Source organism: Toxotes jaculatrix, chromosome 13 (genome assembly GCF_017976425.1).
Source record: "Toxotes jaculatrix isolate fToxJac2 chromosome 13, fToxJac2.pri, whole genome shotgun sequence".
Taxonomy (NCBI): Eukaryota; Metazoa; Chordata; class Actinopteri; family Toxotidae; genus Toxotes; species Toxotes jaculatrix.
Window position 1 is genome coordinate 8,459,581 of NC_054406.1, and position 14,350 is coordinate 8,473,930.

At 40.7% G+C, this 14,350-nt stretch overlaps 1 protein-coding gene and 1 non-coding gene across 2 annotated transcripts in view; both read left to right on the top strand.

The window, feature by feature from the left end:
• Positions 1-175: 175 nt before the first annotated feature.
• trnah-gug lies at positions 176-247 on the top strand. Its single transcript has one exon. It is a non-coding gene; the product is annotated as a tRNA-His (tRNA).
• An 825-nt stretch (positions 248-1,072) lies between these two features.
• Positions 1,073-14,350, top strand: part of ptk2aa (protein tyrosine kinase 2aa) — a 56,456-nt gene continuing 43,178 nt past the window's right edge. Inside the window, exon 1 of the mRNA XM_041052543.1 lies at positions 1,073-1,254. The gene's annotated coding sequence lies outside the window, so the exon portion shown is untranslated. The remainder of the gene's footprint in view (positions 1,255-14,350) is intronic.

Sequence of the window (14,350 nt, forward strand, 5' to 3'; positions counted from 1 at the left end):
ACCCCCCTGAGTCAGGGTGCCACTTGTTTGTTGTTACCACCCATTCAAAGTTTTCACGGTTAGAATTACGTGATGGGGAGCATCCGTTCATCCGTGTTTCATGGAACTGGATCCGTCTCATAGACAGTATATATAGTAGAAAGGCCTCAACATACTCACAGGACTTTGGTAGGCAGCCGTGATCGTATAGTGGTTAGTACTCTGCGTTGTGGCCGCAGCAACCCCGGTTCGAATCCGGGTCACGGCAGTCTGTTTTGAAGGGGAGATGAGAGCTGTTAATAATAAGGTAACGGAGGTGGCTGCGTACGTATGTCTACCAGATTTCTCGCCACTAAGAGACCCCAGGACCGACAACAAAAGACGTGAACCTTTTGGAAATATTGGTCTGATGCAAGCTTGAGGAACCAGAAAAATAAGGCAAGCCTGGAAGTTTTAGATAAATATATGAAAATCCATACCCTTGGGCTACCGAAACATACTGTGATTACTAGTAGTAACCACCAGATGTCGCCTTTCAACCTGTGTACAGATTGGAGAAGCACACACTGGCCCATGTGAACATTATTTCCTTGAAGGAGAATGCTTGGTTGTGACATTAATAAATGCAAGCTTCTAAATGCAGGCTAAAGATGAGGAACTTAATTTATAATTCATTGGCCTTTGACATGAGAATCTTTACCACTCAGAGGATGTTGCTGTACACCCACCCGCCCAGGCCCCCTGGGTCGTGGTTTCATTTAAACATTTAGACACGCCTACACACAGGTGTCTGCACACCATACACCTACCCAGCCGAGACTTTTACTCGTGATACTTAAAAATCCAACCACAAGTGTGTGTTTAATCAGAAACAAAGAATAGGATGAATGGTACAACTTCTCAAACTATAGTATAATTAGCTAATAATAACTTCTGAAGTATCTACACATCCATTCATTCATGGATTGCCTGCAGCGAGGATTTCCTCACAGTTTGGTCTCTCTCTCTCTCTCTCTCTCTCTCTCTCTCTCTCTCTCCCTCTCTCTCCCCTTTTCCCTTCAGCAGCCATATTGGAATGCTGGATGTGAAGAGGGGAAGCAGGAACAGGCGACGAGAGAGAGGGAGAGGGGGGAGATAGACGGGAGCGAAAAAACACTAACTATAAGTACTCCCAGCTCTGCGACTGAAATAACGGATTATTTACCGACTGTTCACAGCTTCTCCTGCCGCTAAAGTCAGCACAAACCTCTCGGACGTCCCCTGGAACAAGTCAACGTGAGTGATGTTGTGTTTTTTTGGGATTATTTCAAGGGCTAAAACAAATTATGGGATGCGGTTGGTTCAACGTTCGTCCTGCCTGGCGTTAGCTGTTTCCTCCCTTAAACGTTTGAACTGATTTGACATTTATTTCACTTCACGTTAATCAGGAGATGGCTGATAAGTTAGCTTAGCTTTACAGCAGCGCAACCAGGTCGCAGTTTTCCTTTTAGTAACTTGGAACAGTTGGGGAAAAAGAAGAGTGACCTACTGCCACCAAACTCGTCGCCACAGTCACATGGAGTGAATGTGGAGTAACGTTAACTGTAACCTACGGTGAACGAGTGTACCGGATTAACCTACATTGTTCTCCTAAATCTCTGTCTGAAGTGTTTTTCGTTTGTTCCCTGACACACACACACACACACACACACACACACACGCTCAAGACTGAGTGGCTACCTTGATTTGAACTTAGTCAACTCTTACTTTCCATCTTATCGGAGCAGTTATGCTCCATTGTCTCATTTAAATTTGACTTCGTAACTAATGAAACTAATTTATATGAGTTATGCAGGGTTATACATGACTGTGCTAATTAGTTTGGCGTATGATATGATGCCTGCACTTCTTCTAATAGGCTAGTATGGGTGATCAAGTGCATATTACTACTACAGAGGTGAAGATCCACACATTTAATTTTGCAAATTAGACCTGAAACAGTTCAAATAATCGATTAGCCAATCCGTGGAAAATTGATCAGCAACTTATTTGATCTATTATTTATTATTCAGGTGTTTAATCGCGCTAAAGTGAAAAATAGTTGCTTGTTCCAGCTTTTTGAATGTCAGGATTTGTTTCTGTATTAACTGAATAACAAGACCTCTGAAGACAACACACCGAGCTCCCAGAACTTTGTACTTGAGTAAACGATTTGATTCATTGAATCCATGGAAAATACTCCCTCCTCCTTATGATAACATAAACAACCAGAAATTGTTGATGAAGTTCAGACATATTTTCCTGCATGTTGGAGTGTCTCCAAGTCTTGTCAAAAAGGTTTTGCCTTAATCTCTTATTGTAAACAAAATGGACATATCAGGATAAGTAGACACTCAAAGGTTCAATGTGTTTGTCAAATACAAGTGAGTCCTCACCGAAACAGGGCGCTCTGTGTTCTGCAGTTTCCCAACTGTGTAAGGGGCTGTGGTGCTGAGCCTGGCTTGCCTCTACTTCATATTCCAGATGCAAGAAAATGCTAATGAATTGCAGTATCCTGAGGCCACAGAGGCTTCAGACCTACAGTATACTAATAGGAGAGTCTTTACACACACTTACATTTGCAATTCTGTGGATAAGCTAAACCTAAAGCCGCAGTTTGTATACTGATGCGATCTGTGATTTTAGTGTAGAAATGCAAAGTTTCTTTAAGGTCATGGTTTGAATTTTAGATGCACCTGCATATCACTGTTATAATTTGATGTATTGTAGATAAAATATAAATATTGTATGTTCGCTGACACCTATTTAGTATCTGATTGAGGTATTCTAAATTCATACAGGCTCTCATTTACTAAGGCAAGCAAATTTCAGTGGTTGTGGTGGTGTAACGAAATTCTTGTCATCTGAATAATAGCTGCAGAATAAAGTCTTTGGCAGGATGAAGCCCTGCAGGCACTACTTCCTACACTACAACAAGTCAGAGTTTTAATGCGTTGTCTTGTATGTTGCTTGTTCAAAACACATGTAAAGCTAAATCTTCTCCTCTATTAATTTAAATGTAAGTGGTTGGAGGTGACATTCACAGAGTTTGAAATTGTGTTTCTGAATGAACAAATCTACTGCTAATTAGCTTATCCACTTGATGAGCTTGTATTTAGTTCCACTCCACCTGTATTCATTCAGCTCACTTACTGTGACCAAGTGCTACACCACACGAAGAGTGGTGTTTGACCACAAATTTGTATGAGCGCTGATCACTTTTTGTGGATATTTTGCCAATTGAACTTACACAGTCATGTTCTTTTGGCTGTTGTACAGCCTCAGTCTGCTAATTTGACATCACAGGACCAGAATGAATGCAGTGCAATTCATTATCTCAAGGAGAGACATATCATTACCGTGTGTGTGTGTGTGTGTGTGTGTGTGTGTGTGTGTGTGTGTGTGTGTGTGTGTGCGTGTGTGTGTGTGTGTGTGTGTGTGTGTGAAGCAAGTGAAAAACAACGTTGTTTTGCTTCACTTTCTGGCTTGCATCATGTGGCTCTGGGAAATTCTTCTAAATAGGCTTTCTTCTTAAGTTTTAGTGTTTTTTTGTTTTGTTTTGTTTTCTTTAATTATTGCATTACTGTAGAAATGTTACTTTAGGAGGCTTTATGATAGATGTCAGTAAGTTGGTATGAAGAAATTAATACACTTAACAGAGAGCAGAGTAAACAGCTACACCTTTTTGACTCGACTCTTCCAGCGGCTGGTCGGCAGCAGGCTAATACAGGCGTGGCCATGGTGTGTGTATGTGTGTGTGTGTGTGTTTGCGTGTGTAAATTGCAGAGCAGTGCAGGAGGCCTGTATTTATAGAAACACTTGACTACTCTTGGAGATCTTGCAGGAGCAGTCCACTATATTGTAGAGAGCTCTACTGTTTGTTTTCTGGTTTCTCTTTTTTTATTTCCTGCAAGGTTATCCTCTCTTTTGGTCCATTTATCACATTTTTATATTTCTGTTCTTTGCAGCGATCCGCTATATATTATCCTTTGCTATATATTCTTTACTAGTCTACTCTAGACAGACAGGCAGAGACAAAGACGAACTGTAGTGACAAGAGGGTAACAAAGCCAGCAGTCTAGTGTCAGTAGATTGCAGTATGTGGCGCGACTCATAATGACTCTCACTAGTGACAGCAATCAATCCAAACACATACTGCGTGCGTGGAGGTATGTAGAGGTCCTGAATAAGAATATGTGTGTCCTTAATATGTGTGTGTCATGAGGATTTCATGATAGCAAATGAAGCAATTTGTCTGGAGGGAAAAGAGCGACTCTGTACTCGTTTCTTTGCAGTTTGTGCATTTTTTAAAATAAGTTGCTTGCCCTTTTCCCAGCAAACACTGTGGCAGTTTTTTCGCCCCAGTGACTGGCCACTTCGTACCTACTGTGTAAATACACGCAGCTGTGAGGAGGTCTAAGCTGTTTTTTCATGTCCTGCATGAATGTATGAATGCTATTCGCCAACTCACCTCAGGAAGGAAAATAACATGAATGAACAGTTGAACCGGACAACTGGGGTTCTTTGTTTTGCACCAGCAGCTTCATTTGGAAGTATGACTAACATTTTGTGTACATTTGTGTGTGTGTGTGTGTTCGTGTAAGTGCTGGCATGTATGTGATCATATGTGTCCTGACTCTATATATTTAGCTTCTTCTTATGTGGAACTTATTCCCTTGCATCCTCCTGCATGTGGTTTCAGCTGTGAAGGAAAAGGAGTGTGTGTGTGTGTGCGTGTGTTTGCAGACAGGAGGCAGAATAAAGGTCCATTCCCTTTGCTTCTGGATTGGTTGCATTCAGGAAGTAGCCCCCACACCCTTCCATGAACACATGTGTGCACACGCACACACACAGACAGTCAAAGAGCACTTACTGTACATCCTAAAACATGCTGCGTCCCTCAGGAGCTGAAAGGAAAACGCCTTCTTCCTCTCAGCAGCAGGAGCAGCGCTACTCAGGCCTCCCTAAGTGTTTATGTGTGTGTTGGTATGTGTGAGTGTGTTTTCGAGTGTGTTTTTGTATGTTTGTGTGTTGCTGTACTGTGATAATGACTGTGTTTACTGTAGATAACTTAAATAAACATCGTCTTAGTTTTGTAAAGTTGGAAATTTATTTGTGCTCCTTAAAAGTTGGTTTAGCAATATGTCTATGTTCATGCGGGTGCATTTGTGTGTTACTTGCCTTTTTCTCACCATTCTGATGACAATATACAGAACTACTTCTTGCAGTACAGTATTGTCCTAATAATGCCTGAGAGGGTGTAGTAACACAGTTTGTTCCAGCTCAGCCTTTGTAAAGACAGAGTGTTTATAAGTCGTCAACAAAAGTTGGGGCACCTGTAATAATTGTTTTCATTAACCTGCATTACTTCCATTGCTGTAGGAAATCCATTGCTGTAGGAAAGTTAAGCAATTTCTTCATCCCTGAAAAGTAATCATGTAAACTTTTTCTTTCACCTTGGGCAGTTTACCAATTACCTTTGTTCTGTTTAATGTTTTTCACTGGATTTGAACAACTTACATTTCAATAAACACTAGAAAATTGGGGGGATCTCTTTTGATATGGAGTGTGGACTAGTGGACTTACTAGTGGCCACAATGTGACCAATTCATATAAGCGTATTTATTGGTCTGCAATGTAGTTGTAATGTTGGTAATATTAAGTGGTAATGACATAAGACACACCTTAATGAGTCTATATGTCAGCTGTCAAACTCTCTGCTGTGGGGTTTTCCAGGTGTTCGGAAAGGAATTCACTGACTTGCTTGTACATACATGGGACACCCATTTCAGAGATGAAGCTTTTGCAGAATATTGCACACTGCTGGAATTTGTATTGGTGCGCCATACTGTTTAATTTAACGATTGTGTATGTCAGTTTATGTAGTTGGGTTTATTTCAGTCTGTATACCAGTCTTGTCTAACCAGGTGGCAATGTACTTTGCAGTATTGCATTTCTTCTGCAGTCAAAGTTATATAACGTCTGCACAAGTTTAATGGAAGACAGTACCTTAGCAGTTTATTTTTAGTGTGTATGTGTAGATGGACCAGTATGCAGCACCGTGTGCTTTCTGTGTGTAGTGAAATTTGCCACAATGGCAGGAAATGACATCATAGTTAGTGACCTGTCAGCTCATGGGGCATGCTCACACAAGGACACACACACACACACACATTTAGTGCAAACTACCTTTGGTCATGCAGGTCACTGGTGCAGCATGTCAGCTAGTGATGAATGGAACTGGAACACAGTGATTCCCTCTGGTATGTGTGTACGTGTATGTGTGTGTGTGTGTGTGCGTGCGTGTGTGCGTGCGTGTGTGCGTGCGTGCGTGCATGTGTGCGACTGACTGCTTGGTTAAGAACAGTCCAAAATGACTCTACTACCTAATGACCCCACTCTTGTCCCTTCATTTTCTTCTGAGCAAAGCAGTGACTAAACTGCAGTCTACAGCAACAACTACAGCCACAGATATTGTAAATAAGTTACCCCTCTCCTTGTGTGTGTGTGTGTGTGTGTGTGTGTGTGTGTGTGTGTGTGTGTGTGTGTGTGTGTGTGTGGCATTTGAGCGGACAGTCAGTGTAATTGCATTGCAGTGAGTCAGAGAGGGAGAGAAAGAAGTAATTGTTCAGCTTTGTCATATAGAGACAGAGAGAAAAGAGGTGGGAGGAGAAAGTGAGGTGGAGAAAAAACAGAAATATAGGGATGAGGGAAGAAGACAGAAAGAGTGAAGGAGAAAGGGTCCCGACATGTACAATATCTGTAGATTTTTCTTCTTTTAACTTCATAGCACGGACGTTTAATTTTCACGGTGTCTGCTGTATATCTCATGTCCATATTGTTTATCTTGTAAATTAGATTGGTCCTTTATCTTATTTTCTTACTCATATTTTACTTATATTTTTACTTTATCTTATTTTATTGTGTTCTATTTTTTTTATATTGCATGACTGCTATTGAAGTGACCTTTTATGTATGCACCAAGTCACCAAAGCAAATTCCCTTTAATGTGAAATCCTTTCACCTACATGGGAATAATGAGTAGGTTTTCCCTACTGTGCGTGTATGTTTGTGTAGCTGTCCACCAATCATGATATGTCTCAGACACCAAATGAATTTTGTTCAAGCAATAAAAATATATGGATTGGAATAATTGGTCTTACTGCACTTTAAGGAATAGTTAAACATTTTGGGAAATACACGTAATTGCTTTCTTGTGGAGAGTTCGATGAGAAGGTCAGTACCCCTGTCATGTCTACATGGTCGACATGAAGTTACCACAAGAAGCTGATTAGCTCAGTTTAGCATAAACTCTGGAAACAGACAAAACCAAAGTGTAGAAGTGACTCTGTAATGTAAAACATTGGGATCATATGCCTGACTAGTACTGCACTGGGCGCAATAACTTTCTGGAGACATCTAGCTGTCATTGGTTGTGTATAGTACTGGTATAGAGTGACTGGTTTCCAGAATAAAAGTGGACACAGATTGTTTTATAAATTACACAAGACAGGTACCTTACTGAGAGAGAGGGAGAGAGAATCAGACCCAGGCAGAGATCAGTGTCTGCTTGGCCAATCATATGACCTCATCTGTTCTCTAGATTCATGCACAGCTACAGGCACACAAACACTACGCACCCACACACCCGCAAAAACACACAGTCATAATAGATCACAGGGACCTCTCACACACACAACAGATCAGCAGTGAAACACCTGGATTCGACCCATAGGCATTACATCACACACACACACACACAGAGACTGGTGTGTTACCATAAACTAATGTTGCTGAGGTCAGATGTGGGTATAATGCCACAGTCTGTGTGTCAGTGTATATGTGTCTGTCTGTGTGATTAGTCACCAGCAGGCACACTCCTATAACAAAGGTTCATTGAAGAATAGTCTCGAGGCTGTCTGTCTATCTTCCTCTCTCTCTTTCTGTTTGTCTGTTAGATGGGTTTCTGTTTTCAGTAATTACAAACACTAGTAACACTTCTGTAACACAAACAACATAATTAAAGAAATTGCTGAAATCTGATGCTAGCGGGTTTTTTTTCCTGCTTGAAAAATGTCTGCATTTTAAGTTTGAACGTCACAGAGAAGTAGACCACACAAGATACAAAGGTTTGGTAAAACTGTAAATTTATTTTATTAATTTTGGTGGATTTGTGGAATCTGTTAGTCACGTTAGTTTACTTACTTTCCAAAAGTGTAATATATGGATGGAAGTGGAGGTTATTTTGCTTTTTTGTGAAATAAAGTAGACAATCATTTTAACCCAACCAGACCCAGTGGTAAATATGCTTATGAAAACCCCTTCATGACACATCCCTTCAAAATTCCTTACCACTAGAGGGGGATGTTAACATATCGTTAACAAGCAGGCACTCACAGAGGGAGAGAGAGAGAGGCAGAGCTTAGGTCCACCTTCTAAATGAGAGACAGAGTATGTGATGTGGTGCGTTGTGTGTGTGTGTGTGTGTGTGTGACATCTTGGCCTACTAATCCAGTGGCCCATTAATCTGCTTTACTCCTGAGTAACTCTTGTCTTTTCTGTCTGCCTGTTTGCTTGTGTGTCAGTGTATGTGTGCATCTGTGCTATAGACTGTATGTTTGAGTTTCATAATGAACCCATGATCATAATCATAATGAAAATATTTTTCCCATACATTGATTTGTTTGTGGCAGCCTGCCACAGTTTCAACAATGTAAAAATCTTACTTCATTGTAGAGCTGTGCACAGCACATTAATTTGCACGGTCCCACTCTTTCTGTCTCTCTCTGTTTTTCTCTTTCTCTCATGCACAAAAGCACATTAATAACATACTCGTCTGTCATAGTCGGACAGGTCATTGTGAGCACCAGGAAAAATCAGGGGCCACATCAGGGGGCCGGTGTGCCATCAAAAAATCCATAAAGTTTTTACCCTTGCTGTCAGTCTCTTTACCGGCCATCTCTGTTTGCCTGTCATTTGGAGTGTGTATAAGACCATGCTGCGTGTGTGTGCCAGGACTGGGCTTGCTGGCCAATCACGAGATCCTAGATAATGTGTCCTAATCATTTTGGTGGAGCTGGTGACTTTTCCTCTGGCACCACTGCGAGGTTGACATTTGTGGTTTGAGTGTAATGACTCGACAACTGTTGGATGGATTGTCATGAAATTTACTACACGCATTTTTTACTACACACTGTTTTTATTTATTCAGTACTTTGCAGTACTTAGCATGCCAAGATGGTGAAAATGCTAAGCATTATATTTGCTGAGCATAAGAATGTTAGCATACTGATGTTAGCATCAACTGCTGTGCTAAATTACAATCTCCCAGAGCTGCTTGTAGTAGACTGTTACATAATTTTCTTATAATTTATGTTCAGTTGCTATAAGTGTTTTTTTTTACTATCATGTCCTACTTTATTGATTTATTAAGTAAATAAAGTAACAAGTGTCTGTTTACCCCTATGTTCACCCATTTTCTATAATTTCCTTCATTTGTTCTGTAGATCAGTGATTTCTTAGGGACAGTGATGAGTTGAGAACATTGTATTATGACTAATTGAGTAGCTCCTCGGGGGTTCATTTGTGTCGGAGTCAGAATAGCCAAAGGCAGCACAGCTCACACACACACATGGTTTAAATAACCCATACTCTTCCCCCTTTTGTCATGTCAGTCTCCTTTTCATCTTTTATTTCCTCCTGACTTTAACATCTTCTTTCCGTATTGTTCCATTTCCTTCTCTCTTTTTACTCCTCTTTTCCTCCCTCTTTCTCACTTCTTTTCTTGCAGTTGTTGCATCAGTTCTTTTCATCTCTTATCATGTCTTTCCCTTCCCTCCTTGCTTGCTTTCCCTCTGTCTCTTGTACATCTGGCTCCCTCTCTCCCCCTCCATCCCTCTCCAGAGACACAAAGACACCCCTTCCCCCCCCTACCCCCACCACCTTCTTCCTCCTTTTCACTCTATCGCCTCCCTCCCCCTCTTTCACAGTCATAGGCTGCCCTAATGCCCCCCCCCCCCCCCCCCCCCCCTCTCTCTCTCTCTCTCTCTCTCTCCTCTCCCTCTTCCCTTTACTCCCACTCGTGCTGCTGTGTATCTGTAGGTCAGTGTAGTAGCAGCTAGTTGTAGTAGAGGAAGGAGGAGGAGGAGGCTGGGCTGGAAGCTTATCATCATTACTGAGTTAGCTGACTAGTACATCACACGCTAGCTCAAAGACCACGGAAGCCTGAGATTTTGGCCTTTCCCAAATTAGCTGTCTGTCAGGAGGAGATTATACTTCTCTTCTCTTTTCTCTTCTCTTCTCTTCTCTTCTCTTCTCTTCTCTCCTCTTCTTTCCTCTTCTTTCCTCTCCTCTTCTCTGTGGGACTTTAAATGGAAGGTCTATACCATGGTAAGAATCTTATCATACAGTATCATGTGAGTGTGGGTGGTGGCATGTGTGTCTTACCATGTTATGTGTGCACATATGTTTATGCATGAGTTTGTTTATTTTATGTTATTTTAAATGAGCGTCACACAAACACAAATCCTATTTATGTTTTCATTCTATAATCTCCCAAATTGAAATAATCCTGTGTGAACTTGTGTATGTGCAGTGCGTTTTGATGTTTGTCTAGCCACACTGTATGTACTGGACTATCATTACTGTAGCTGACATTGAAAAGTGTTGTTGATGAATGCAGTCTTGTGAAAACTCGACTACAAATGATGGTGATCTAAATGAAGAGGAGGAGGTGTAAAACCTATTAATTGAAATATATTGTTGATAACTGCAGTTTTGCAGTTTTTGTAGTCATGCTGTTGCCCAGGATGATGATGATGATGATGAGGTGGAAGAGTGTGGCAAAAACGTGAAATAAACTCACCTGCATGCACAGTTCTATTTGTTTTGTTGCTTTATATCATTGTAAATTAAACATGTTTGACTTTTGGACTGTTGATCTGACCTGAACATTTGAAGCTCTATTCTGTTTTATTTTGTTTACCTCTGTTATGAAGAAGGAGCCGTGTGTGTGTGTGTGTGTGTGTGTGTGTGTGTGTGGAGATGTAACTGTTGGTTGTCTGTATGTAGGAGGCTTCAACTTCAAGTGTGCATGTGCAGTGACGATGGGGGTTAGCTCTGCCTGTGTGTACTTGTGTGTGTGTGGGAGGCAGTATGTGTGAGAGGGAGATACATGTGTCAAATTAGTGGGTTGTGTTAGAATACAAGTGTGCATCTTTATGTACGGTGTTGTTGATGCGGCTTTGTGTGTAGGTGTTAATGTGTGTTTTTGTATGATTGTATATTTGCGTGTGTGCTGTTTGTAATTGTAAACATGAAGTAACAATCAGCCTGCGGTGTTTAGTTTCTAGGTTAGATCATCTATATTTCAGTGTGTTTTAATATTTTGTTCTTGGTTCATAATTGATGGAGATTTGATAAACAGGAAGAGGAACTAGCAGCCTCTCTCCTTCATACAAACACACACACACACACACACACACACACACCTGCACCTTTACCTGATTTACGTTCAAGCAATTTAACTGACACTCTTTAAGATGTAATATTGATCCTGTGATTCCCAGAAGAAGAAGGTTATAAAGCTGTACAATGGATAAAAGCACACCTATAAAAAGTGAGGTCAAGACAAGTCTATTTTATTTATATACCCTAAAGTCACAGATTTGGCTCAGAGGATTTTTACTATCTGTATAGTATAAAACCCCCTTTATCCTAAGACCCTCAATCCAGATAAGGATCAGCTCCATAAAAATAAATAAAATAAATGCACTTTACCATACAAATGGTTGGAATATTTGTGTCGTGTTTGTGTTGTTTGGTTTTTCTAGCATAGTTAAATATACATGTTTGAATGCATTAGCATAGTGTGGTACTACTCAGCTAAAATCTGCCATCAGACAGAGCACGGAGCCAAGCCAGTAAGGATTTGCTTTCATCAGCCAATCAGAATTGAGGACTCATTTTTAGCCTTGTAAACCAGTTCCCCAGTGTTTGCTCTCATACAAAATCAAAGAAGCATTCAATATTTAATGTTGTGTTTGATTTTCTTCTTACTCAAAAAACATGTTTTGAGTGGGTAAGCAAGTGTAAATGTATGCTTCAGAGGACAGCTGGGACTGCGCTTTAATTTGTTGTTAGTAATGTCAGCTGTGTTTTGATTTATTTAAAAAACAGACTGGTGTCATTTAAAAAAAACACTTCAGAGCTTAAACTATTTTAGCCATTCATTTGTCCTCAATCTGTTGTGTTGAATTATACATAGTGTATCTGGTCTGAGTTTGATACCTTAACATGCGGCACGCTCCAGTAAGCCAGTTAGCGTTATCACTGCACCTTAACTATACACACTTGAGTGAATGTGTGTGTCACAGTGTGTGCGCTTTTGCAGATAAATGTGTATGAGCAGTCATGCGTTGACTTGACCTTATTATGTTGCCTGCGTGCAGGACTTATCTGGAGTATGCATCATCAGCGTGTGTTTGTGTGTCTGTGTGTGTGTGCTTGCAATGCTTTTTATCGTCTATTAGTGTCAGGTTTTGAATAATTGCTCAATGTTTATCTGAATGTGAATAATGACATGAGAAAATGCACAGGCTTCTGTTTGAACACGTTACCTGTACAGCTCACCACTGACCTGTCCTGCATCATGTAAAGTTATCTCTGCCACCATTATGTAAGGCCTATCATGGGTCATGGTCATATTCAAAATTATGCTTAAAACCTTTAGAAGGAAATTGTCAAGGACAAAACATTGCTTGTGTGTGTGTGAGATTTTGCACATTTGTATTTGTGTGTGTGTGTGTGTGACTGGCAGGTGCGATTGGTGCCTCGGGCGTTATGTTGTTGCATCGTAAGACTACACGCTCCAGTAGCACCCCATTGTCCAGAGGGTCAGACACACATCCTACACACACACACACACACACACGTGAGCATGTGCCAGCTCAGCTTGAAGGTTAACCATTAAACACAGAGCAATGAGGCAGAACAGCTGACTGCTCTCCTCAGGTTGATTCATTTGATTCTTATAGGAGAGGTGCTTTATTTTTTGTGGGAAAAGAACAGCTGCCTCTGTTTCTCACTGTTGAGCTGCACTGTTCGTTTTTTCTAACTTTCACTTCAGTCAAACCAACATGACAGCTGCTGCAGCCATTCCATATCACATATACATGTAAATTCAAAACACCACTATCTGATTCTGGTACAGTGCCTGGACAAGGGTTCCTACACAATAAACAGATGCAAAGGAAGCTATCGTTAAAAAAAAAAAAAAAAAAAAAAACTAAAAACATTAAAGCACTGTATTTTGTTCTGATAACAGTCACTTCATTTTGATAATGGACTTTGCTCCTTGACTGAACACACCGTTTTTCTGTTGTTGTTTGATACTGTGTTAAGCCCATAACAAAAAACCCTTTCAGTTCGAGAGGGTTTTGGATTTTTATATGAAACTGTCTTAATTACTAACCTCTCAGACCTCTCTCAAAGTATGATTTCCAGTAAACTACTGATCTGAGACCAGTAGTTTAAACATCACTGCATAGCAGAGTCTCTTAATTGTTCTGTCTAATTACTGTTACCCAAAAACCTGTGGTTAACGTGCAATTATACACAGCTTGCAGACATGGAGGCAGCATTTGTGTGTGTGTCTCTCTGTGTGCTTGGTATGTATCTGTATGTAAATGTGTGTGTGATGGCAATTGACAGTTTTTGTTTGTGTTTTTGGACATTAATAATATAACAGCTGAGTAAGTGCACCCAAATACTTACTTTTAGCAGTGGTGGCTCATTAAGTCCACAAAGATGACAGAAAACATCAGTTTGTGTGTGTGAGAGAGAGAAAGAGAGAGTTGGTAAGACCACCATGCTGCAATTAGAACAAACTAGAAGTATTAGGCAGACACAAAACACAAATCTGAATCTAAAACATTCAGAGCTGTGGTAAAGACACTCATCCACATTTGTTTGCCAGTTCCTTTCTCCTTGTTTTTCTGCACTGAGAGCTGTAATTCTGAGGGCAGTTGTTTAGGTATAAGACTGATGGTTTTTGTTCTGCCTGAGCTCTTATTTTGCTATCACTCCCACACAAGAGGTTGCGTAGGTCACGAACTCCCAGTAAGAAAGCATTTTGAGTCACTAAGAAGGCTTTGTGCATAGAGTTTATCTTCAGCATTTCTTGTAATAATTCTGAAATGAATCCTTGCTGCTCCTCTCGTCTGGTCTCTCTTTCTTAACGACAGCTTGAGGAGCAGGTGTTTTGGGCTGCCTGCCAGTCTACAGGCAAGCATGTTTGTGTGTGTGCGTGTGCGCGCGCACGTGAGTGTGTGTGTGTGTGTTTTTGTGTCTGTGT